Raw genomic sequence first — 10,682 nt, 5'->3', positions numbered from 1 at the left:
GGTGAAGACTTCACCGCTATGGGCGCCGCCATTTTCCCCCCAAAATGGCGGCGAAGTCTCGTGCGACCTCGCCGCCATTTTGGGGGGGAATGGCGGCGCCCATAGCGGCGAAAAGCTGCAATTGGTGGCGGCGGCGGCAGCCACGGGCTGGCCGAAAGGCCTCCGCGGGCTGGATCCGGCCCACGGGCCGCAGGTTGCCAACCCCCGATCTATACAAATTTCCACCCAGTCAATGGGAACACAGTGAGCCAACTCTTATGTGTATTCTACTACTTTAATAGTATCTAATTGGGACAGCATCTTAAAACTACTGAAGTTTACTGTATATAGTCGACTATAAGTCAACCTCATGTATAAGTTGAGGGCAGGTTTTGGGGCCAAAATTATGGATTTTCCCCTGACCCGTGCGTGGATAAGTTGAGGGTAAAACTTAGAGGCTCCTTCAGTGTATGTATGTATGCATACAGCAAAAGAGACTCTAACTGAGGCTATTTGTTTCAATGTTGGTTCCAGTGCAGGTGGGAGAGAATTTATTTAAAAGCAATTAATCATTTAGGTCTCTTTCTGCTTTTCTCTCAAGAGAAAAAGAAACTATCTTCCACTGCATGAGAAATCTCAAAAAGATGCTATCACATTATCATACTGACCTGTAAATAAGTCGACCTGAGATTTTGGGGTCAACTTTGGGCATACATTTTTAGACTTAAAGATGAGTATATACAGTAAAAGTCTGGGAGAATTAAGAAGGCCTTTGCTTGCTATGGAAAAGAAAACTGTGTAAGGGCCAAGCAAGCCTCAGCAGGAAGAGATTTCCAAAACTGAGGTATCACAACCAAAAAGGCCCAATTCCTGGCTGCCACCTTTCTTACATTAAATAATGTTGGGCTCTGTAGATGATGTCCACAGAACAAACTACCTACCTAAAGAATCTCCATCTTTCCAGGATCACTCATCAGTTTATCATATCTCATTATTGATTCCAACACAGATTCAGCAGTTCAGCAGCCTTGTCTAAAACAATGTAAAAGAGAGAGAGAGAAACACAGAGAATTGAAATACTTCACTGTAATATAGTACCTATGTTCAAAAGCATGGATGATCTCTGTAAAGGAATCAAGTTCCTTCTCTGTGTTTTTCTATAGACTCTGTTTTCTCACAGCCCAAGATCAAGTAACGTTATCAAAGTACCTGTGATGTCTTTGAGTTTCTCAAGGTTAATCAGAGGTTTTTTTATGGAAGAAAATATGTCTCCATCTGGTTTCTGATGGAAACAAACACATATACCAAGTGCTACAGTATAGGGATCTTTATGGTCTTTGATTAGTTAATTGACACCAACTGCTAAGATCCTGCTTTTGTTATATATTTAGGGAAACTGTGAGTGATGGGCTGCAAGAACCCCTAACATCATAAAACTGCATCTTTTCCTCTTTTTTTAATAAAATGATCCCTCACACCCTTTGGAGACAAGGGAGCAATTTTACCATGTGTTAGGGACCCCACAGACCATTTTAGGCCGGGAAACCCTCAGAACCAGTTTTTTTTCATATCAGACCAAATAGTCTACTCACACAAAAACATTAATCATGTCCTGGACCCAGTTGGGCAATTTCTTTCATTAGATCTTCCACCAAAAAAATGGTAAGATGTGCCTCTCAAACAATTTCACCTGGCTCTGGCTGCAAAAACTAAAACCAACCCTACAAAACTAGATTAGGAGGTGCCCTAAATGCACCTCTTGACTAAACTGTTGAATCTGTGGCTTTTAAGTCATAATAAATGTGAGAGATTCTACTCAAATTTTTAGTAAGCAAGTCACTGTGCTTCCAAGGGCCCCTTGCATCTGCTGTGAGACAACATGGAAGTCCCAGATTGCTTGAAAAATCTTTGTAAGACCACATTCTGAGCATGTAACAGTGGCAGAATATTGTCCCTTGGCTGCTATCACTGCCATGTGCTATCACTGTCATATGACTTCAGAAAAGGCCCTTATCCCAATTCAATAATCCATTTCATTCTAGTTGTCTTGTCAATGAAAGAATCGAGCTTTGCACTTTGGGAAAGTATGCTTCAAGTCAATCATTTCAACTGCTTGAAGTCATTTCTGTATTGCACAGAACACAGCTTCAACAGCAGTGTCTGCCATGCCAAGTAAAAGGTCTTTTGAGAGGATCCTCAGAAAATCATCAGATTCCAACAGTCTTCAGGATGAAACAATGTTAATGAGTCCATCACTCCTGAAGAAGGAAAGAGCTATTGCCAGCCAGAACCCCAATGGGAAGTACAATTATGATTATGACCACAATTATTTCCATCATGCCATGAAAGAAAATTTCCTCCACACCCAAAGCAATGTGCTTCGGATCATTCTGTATTAAAGTTGCATCTACATTAGCACACTTCCGGCATGGCTGCAGTTGTAAGTGTTTCATTCTGTTCCCAAAGCCTCCTCCCTATCTAAATTTGAAAGACTATACATATTCAATTATATATTTAGTCACAGTTAAAGTGCAAGGCACCACTCCTTCACATTCCTCTCTATTTCTTTTGCTATGCCTATTCTGTCAGTGAACTCCACCTAAATTCCTCTCTTCCTTGAATCCTAAATAATGGACCAACAGTCTTTGCAATCCTTCATGCTGTATAGCTTCTAGCTTTAAACAGCCCTACAACTTCTCTAGTTGTACAAACTACACCAAGCACAAAGCATGCTGAAGAGAAAGCTTCAAAATACACTTTGCGAAGCTTTCAAAAAAGTTCTGCAAAGGGCAGTAAGGAAACAATCTGACCTATAAATTAAGCATACGTGCCATTCAGATTAGCTGGTTATTAAGATCATACATTCGTCTCATCAAGAATCTGATTAATATTTCTCCATTCTGTCCCCAATGCTATTTAATATTTACATGAAGCCACTGGGGGGAGGTCATCCAGAGACATGGGGCAGGGTGTTATCAGTACGCTGATGACATCCAAATCTATTTCTCTATGCTTCAGGATGGCATCTCTCTTCTGAATGAATGTCTTAAAGTGGTAATGGACTTGATGAAGGAAAACTGACTAAAACTGAATCAATAAGATGGAGGTACTTGCTACAGAGACCCCTAATCCGGGTATGGAGATATGTCAACTGGTCCTGGATGGTGTCACACTTCCCCTAAAGGACTGTGTTCACAGCTTGGGAGTATTCCTGAACTCGTCTCTCCAAATGACAGCTCAGATAGATGTGATGGTCAGGAGTGCTTGTTATCAGCTTCAACTGATAAGCCAGCTGTGACCCTATCTGGAGCCAGGGGACCTAGAATTGGTAGTACACACCCTGGTAACCTCTCAACTAGACTTCTGTAATGCACTCTACATGGGACTACCCTTGTGCCTAGTTCAGAAACTTCAATTAGTTCAAAATATGGCAGCCAGAGTGGTTGCCAGAAAATCTAAAGATGACCACATAACACCAATCCTAAAATCCCTGTACTGGCTGCCTATCAGTTTCCGGGCACAGTACAAGGTGTTGATAATAACCTTTAAAGCCCTAAATGGCTTGGGTCCAGCTTACTTGCGGGAACACCTCCTTCCATACAGTCAAAGAGGCCTCTTGCATGCAGAAGGCTTCAAGAAGACTGGAAAAATGAGCCAACAGAGTCTCCGAAATGTATTTTCACAGTAAAAATTAACTCACAATTACCCCAGGCTGATGTGGGCAATCAGATAAATATCTCTAAAAAACTGAAGGTCAAAATTTAGGAGTAAGTGCACATCTCATATAAATGTTGAAGAAGGAAAGGGTGGAAGGACTCGCAATAGAAATACAGAGCACAGTGAGGAGGATTTTAATCAGGAGTTATATATGGTGGCCAGCTTCTGTCTGGGAAATACAGCCATTACTGACAAGCTATTCTGGTTGTCAGAAGTACAAAATATGCCTGGATTCAAATAACTCAGTCCACGCAATGATAGTTGTGTAGCAATTTCCACTTCCTTCCCTATATCAAGGCAGAAATAAAGGTTGGCGGTTATTTGGCTACTGTATCACCAGGCCTAGCAAAACTGAGGGATTTCTGAGGCCCACAGATCTGAAAAGGGTTCACTGTGGTCGATGTACAGAAACACACTTGTTCTGCCACCAGATCCCCACCTTTCACTGCTGCAACCACAGCCCCAAACTAGTTTGCCAGTTCAGTGTTCCTGGGGACTTACTTGCTCACCTGGCAGAAGTAGCATGTATGAAATGAAGCCAAGGGACTCACTGCATGTCAAGATATGAAAGCCACATTACATTTTGGGAAGTAGGCTTACAATTTACACAACTTACCAACTTAGCCCAAAGTGCTGTTCAATAAACATATGGAGGAGAGCAGAGATGATTGGCAGCAACACTAGGGAGTTTATCACATGGGGGAAATCCTGTGCAAAAACAGGGGTTTAAATTGGGAAAAGAAAAATGGATTGATTTTCACACAACGGCATTGTTAACCTGAACGGAAAGTGGAGAGAAAGTAGACAAAAGCCACTCCTTTTTACTTTCGGAAAATCCCGAAAGTCAAAAGGAGTGCCTTTTGTTTACGTTCCTTTCGGGTTGACACAAGTTTAACAACATGTGAAAATCAACCCGATTTTGCATTTCCCCCCCTACCTTTTAAATCCTGTTTTTGCACAAGATTTCCCCTGTGTGATAAACTCCTAGGAAAAGGTTTGTTGGCAGCAGCTAGGAATATAGATTGGCACCAGGGCAGCCAGCAATGGCACAGTTCCCAAGGCTCCCCATAAGCAAACTAACCAGGCTCACAGACATCCTTGGATAAAGCAGACCAAGTCTACAAAAGCTCATGCTACTACTGTACTTCTTTCACGCAGCTGGTCTCAAAGGTGCTAGAACATCCCTTTGTATACTGATATTTCAGATTAACATGGCTATGCTCTGAAGACATCCTTGAGGATAGAAAAGGAAGTAGGGGCATCTTTGGCTACTAGGTTACAGTAGGCCCTTGGGTTCTGATGGGTTTTTGGTCCAAGGCCCCCTGCGGGTACCAAAATCCATGGATGCTCCAGTCCCATTAAATGCAATGGCATAGTAAAATACTATCCCTTATATAAAATGGCAAAATCAAGGTTTGCTTTTTGGAATTTATATATTTTTAAAATATTTTGAATCCATGGATGCTTGAATCAGTGGATATGGTTTGCTGATTGTATTGCGAAGTCTCCCATACAATTGCACCATAGCTAAATTCAAAAACAGCCACCTCTCTCAAGGAAAGGAAAACAGGACTTTCTCGGCAACTGTGCTGCCATAGTGCCCCATCAGTTTCTACACTTCCCTTTCCTGCAAAAAACAAGAGAAGGGTGGCCAGATGGTGGTGGGCAAACCCTTCTATAACCCAGATACTCCAACAGACATGCCAACACATTCCCTGTGAAACAGTGGTTCCCAACCTTCCTAATGCTGCAACCCTTTAATACAGTTGTGGTGACCACAACCATAAAACTGCAGTGTCTCGGTTCCTAAGACCATTGGAAATATGTATTTTTCGATGGTCTTAGGCAACAACTATGAAAGGGTTGTTCGACCCCTAAAGGGGTCGCGACCCACAAGTTGAGAACCGCTGCTGTAAAAATGAGCAGCAAAGACATGGCTAAGCAATGGCCAATGAGGCCCTTGGCCCACTTTCCCAGCCCATATGTGGGCCTGAGGAGGATGACACTATCCACTTTCCATGGGCAAGTGGCATGCTCTGGTAGGCAAGACAGAGCCCTTCCTTCCTCTTAACATTGGGACTGGAGAGTAGGGTGGTGATCATCCCAGAGGCCACCTAGTTCAGCTAGATCTCTTATCAAGCTCCAAGGGTGCATCTACACCACAGAAACAATACAGTCTGACCTCCCTTTAAGTGCTGTAGCTCCACTTATGGAACCCTGGGACTTGTAGTTTTGCAAGGTCTCTGGCCTTCTATGCCAAAGAGTTCTGGTGCCCCATAAATCAACCAATCCTGAGATTCAGTTTTGCTAGGCCAGGATTCTATAGGTGACCAGAAGCCCTCCATTTCTAGCACATGGATTTTCACCTCCGGTCTAGAAGGAATTCCAAAATGTCCTCCATTTTGAGCATGACTGAAAAGCCTGAATTTACATTTCTATGAGTGTTCTGAGCTTTTATTTCATAGAATTGTAGAGTTGGCAGCGACCCCCAAGGGCCATCCAGTCCAACTCTCTGCCATGCAGGAACTCACAATCAAAGCATCCTGGACAGGATTTTGGCTCTGATTAAAAATATCCAAATATGGAGACTCAACCACACTCCAAGGCAGTGTATTGCACTGCCGAACAACTCTCACTGTCAGGAAGTTCTTCCTAATGTTGGTCAGGTCCTCCATTTTGAGCACGACCAAGAAGCACGAATTTTTACATATCTGTGAGCGTTTTGAGCTTTCATTGGAGTCAAGTCGTTCATTCTGAACATGACCAAAAAAGTATGAATTCTTAAATTCCCATGAGTGTTTCACATTTCTACAAGTGTTTTCAGCTTTTAATTGGGTCACATGTCCTCCATTTTGAGCATGCTCAAGAAATCTTTACATTTCCAGAAGCATTTTGAGCTTTCATTGGGTCAGATCCTCCACTAGGGCTTAAGGGTGGGGTATAAACACCATAAATAAATAAATAAATAAATTTTGTCCATGGCCAAGAAGCATTAATTTTTACATTTCCACAAGCATTTTGACCTTTCATTGGGTCACGTCCTCCATTTGGGGCATCGCAAAGAAGCATGAATCTTTACATGTCCACAAGCGTTTTAAGCTTTCATCCTCCATTTTGAGCATGGCCAAGAAGCATGCGTTTATGGTATATGAACACCACTGTTTCCACAGCTCCTTCTCTGCCCATGCCCTACATATTTTCCTTCCTTGGGTGCCCTCCATTTTGTGTCCTCCTTTGGTTGAAGACACCTAAGTGACCCAGGATGATGGAGCCATGGCAGTGTCACCAAGTGCCATGCACCCCAAGGAGCCCTTGAGGGACTCACTGGTGGATTCTCCCCATGGAGGAGAAAGGGGACAAGATGGAAGGGGGGAAAACACTGGGCTTCCCCTAGTAGTAGGAAGGGCAGAGGACAAGCCAACCTCCCACTCTCTTCCTCCCTTCCTTCCTTCCTCCTCTCCCTCCTTCCTTCCCTGGACCCAATTCCACCCTCCATTCAACCAGCCCAGCTCCTTCTATTAGAGTGGGTTCTACGCCACAGCGCCCCCTCCCGGCGCTCTGCGGCCCGGCGCCCTGGTCTCCTCCTTTTCCACTCACCAAAGGGAGGCCCCAGGCGACCCTCATCTGCTCATATAAACCATCCGGCTCCGGCTTCCGCAGTAGTTCTGCGCATGCGCGCCAGGGAGGTTGCAATTTAGCATAAGGAGGAAGAGGGAGGAGGTGCCTCAGGTGGAGGATCTCCCTCCTTCCTTCCCTCCCATCTTCCCCTGTGAGGAAATAGGGAAGCTCTCCCCTCTGTAGCCTGAAGGATTAAACATGGGCAGGACTCAGAACCACACTCTTTGGATGGCAGAGTGGCCAGAGGGCCTCATGACAACCCCCACACAAAATGGAGGACAGGACACAATAAAGTGCTCAAAACACTTGTAGAAATAGGAATGCATGCTTCATAGTCATGCTCAGAATGGAGGGCGTTCAAGAGAGATCATGGAGGACATGACAAAAGCTAGACATGTAAAAATTCAGGCTTCTTAATCATGCTCAGAATGGAGAGTGTTCAAGAGAAATGGAGGACATGATAACAAAAGCTAAAAACACACAAAAAAAAAATCATGCTTAGCCATGCACAAGATGGAGGACTCCCAAGATATATGGAGGACAGGACAATAAAAGCTATAAACGGTCACAGAAATAAAAATCTTTTTAAAAGATACAAATAAAAATTCACACATCTTGGTTGTCTCGAAATGGAGGACATAAGAGATATGAAGGACATGGCCCAATAAAAGTTGAAAACACCAGTAGACATATAAAACTATGCTTCTTAGTCGTATTCAGAATGAGGGCATTTAAGAGATATGGAGGACATGACACAATAAAAGCTAGAAATATTCATAGAAATAAAAACTGAGGCTTCTTATTCATTGCTCAGAATGGAGGGCATTTAAAAGATATGGAGGACATGACACAATAAAAGCTAAAACCACTAGTAGAAATAAAAATTCAGGCTTCTTATTAGTCATGCACAGAATGGAGGGCATTTAAGAGATATGGAGGACATGACAATAAAAGCTATTAACATACACTAGTAGAAATTAAATGCATGCTTCATAGTTGTGCTCAGAATGGAGGACGTTTAAGAGAGATGGAGGACATGGCCACAAAAGCTAAAAACATTCATAGAAATAATTAATGCTTCTTAGGTTCAGAATGGAGGGCATGTGAGGACATGACAATAAAAGCTAAAAATAGAAATAAAAGATCATGCTTAATGCACAAAATGGAGGACACTTAAGAGATGTGCAGGGCATGACAATAAAAGCTAAAAACATTCATAGAAATATAAATTCATGCTTCAGGGGACTTTATCACATGGGGAAAACTGGGGGTTCAAACAGCGATTATCCCGTGAAAACTGTGCAGTCGCAATTAACATTTTCACACTACATCGCGATTAAAGTGCCATTCTCCTGAGAATAAACAGGCAATAAACTGCAACAAATCATTCATAGGATTTCCCCGTGCGCTGTTTAAACCCCCAATGTTCCCCTTGTGATAAAGTCCTTAGCCATGCTCAAAACAGTCAAGAAAACTGGAGGACATGACCAAATAAAAAGGTAAAAAACACATAAATCCATACGTAATTGTGCTCAGAATGGGGGACATTCAAGAAATATGTAGGACATGACAAAAGCATTGATGTAAATTCATGCTTCTTAGTCATGCTCAAAATGGGGGGCATTCAAGAAAAATGTAGGACGTGACAAAATGAAAGCTAGAATCATAGGCCCCATACAGACAGGCCAAAATAAAGCTGCTTCAGGTCACATTGGAGGCATGCTATTTAAATGATGCATGTGTCCTAAGAGTCCAGAAGCCGCGCCAAAGCCATGATCTTTGGCGCAGCTTCTGGACTCTTAGTATGCATGAGTCATTTCAACAGCATACCTCCAAAGTGACCTGAAGCAGCTTTATTTTGGCCTGTCTGTATGGGGCCATAGAAATATAAATTCATGCTTCTTAGCTATGCTCAAAACAGAGGAGATTTGGGAATTTCTCCGGGACGGAAGGCTGAAATGTAGGACATGGCCCGGAAAAGGAGGATCTCTGTTTGCCCTGCCTCCTTGGGAATAAACCCTATTGAAAAGAGGGAGCCCTACTGCTGAGTAGGAGAGGGGAGTTTGGTTAGCTTCATACTTCTCCAAGACCCCCAGAAGGGACAGTCCCTGCCTATCTACTGTATTCTAGTTTCTTTTCTCCCCTCTCCAACAATTATCCTCGTATAAAATATTTGTGAAGAACTTTTTTTATTCATGCATAATTTTTTGTATTAATTGTTAAAAAATTTTTTTAAGTATCACAGTTTTTCTCTCCTGCCAGTTCCCCCCTTTGTCCTTCACTTACAGAATCCTAGAGTTGGAAGAGACTCCAAAGCTGTTCAGTCCAGCCCCATTCTGCCATGCAGGAAGACACCATCAAAGCACTCCCAAAAGATGGCCATCCAGCCTCTGTTTAGAAACCTCTAAAGAAGGAGATTCCAGCACTCTCCCAGGCAGCCTGTTCCACTATCAAACAACTCTTACTGTCCAGACGTTTTTCCTAATGTTGAGGTGGAATCTCTTTTCCTAGAGTTTAAATCCATTGCTCCAGGTCCTAGTCTCTGGAGTAGCAAAAAACAAACTTGCTTTATCTTCATACAATCATAGAGTTGGAGGAAACCACAAGGGCCATCCAGTCCAAACCCATTCTGCCATGCAGGAACTCACAATCAAATCATCCCCCCCCCCCCCCCCCAAGCCCCCCCCCCCCCCCCCCCAACCCCCCCAAAACAAGCGGCCCCACCACCCCACAAGGGAGTGTGTTCCACTGTCGAACATCCCTCACCGTCAGGAAGTTCTTCCTAATGTTGAGATGGGATCTCCTTTCCTGTAGTTTGCATCTATTGCTCCATGTCCTAGTCTCTGGAGCAGCAGAAAACAAGCTTGCTCCAACCTCAATATGACACCCCTTCAAATATTCAAACAAGGCTATCATATCACCTCTTAACCTTCTCTTCTACAGGCTAAACATACCCAGCTCCCTAAGTCTTAGTATGACATCCTTTCAAATCTTTAAATGGGATTATCATATCACCTCTTAACCTCCTTGGGGATAAACAAATGGGCAGGAAGGAGCAGTCAGAAATCACTCCAAGCCCATTCAACCTGGGGCTGCGGTGAACACACACTGTGGCCCCCTGCCACATTCCCAAATGGACACTCCCCAGGGCAGCCAGAAGACCGCCCTCATCTGCCTGTCTGTTTCGCGCCCTTTTCTCCAGGCTTAACATACCCAGCTCCCTAAACCTCTCCCCTTACGGCTTGGTTTCCAGAGCTTTCACCATTTTGGTCTACCTTTTCTGGACGTGCTCCAACTGCAGATGGAGCTCAAACTGTGTGTGTGGGGGGGGGGGGGGAAGCTTGCACTGAGGGTGAATCTACATTGTA

At 43.5% G+C, this 10,682-nt stretch overlaps 1 protein-coding gene across 4 annotated transcripts in view; it reads right to left on the bottom strand.

The window, feature by feature from the left end:
• The window catches only part of ZDHHC21 (zinc finger DHHC-type palmitoyltransferase 21), a 55,339-nt gene extending 45,696 nt beyond the window's left edge, over positions 1-9,643 (bottom strand). The window contains exons 1-2 of one of the 4 annotated variants that reach the window (XM_042454218.1): positions 9,601-9,643; positions 921-1,011 (exon numbers count right to left, since the gene is read on the bottom strand). The gene's annotated coding sequence lies outside the window, so the exon portion shown is untranslated. Of the gene's footprint in view, positions 1-920; positions 1,012-3,522; positions 3,579-4,312; positions 4,394-7,293; positions 7,367-9,600 lie in introns of those variants that run through there. The other 3 variants (XM_042454216.1, XM_042454220.1, XM_042454219.1) reach the window with 3 other exon arrangements.
• Positions 9,644-10,682: the final 1,039 nt, after the last annotated feature.

This window comes from Sceloporus undulatus, chromosome 2, assembly GCF_019175285.1.
Source record: "Sceloporus undulatus isolate JIND9_A2432 ecotype Alabama chromosome 2, SceUnd_v1.1, whole genome shotgun sequence".
NCBI classification, from domain to species: Eukaryota; Metazoa; Chordata; class Lepidosauria; order Squamata; family Phrynosomatidae; genus Sceloporus; species Sceloporus undulatus.
Note: the sequence above shows the minus strand (reverse complement) of the source record. Positions and strands in the feature narration are given on the sequence as shown.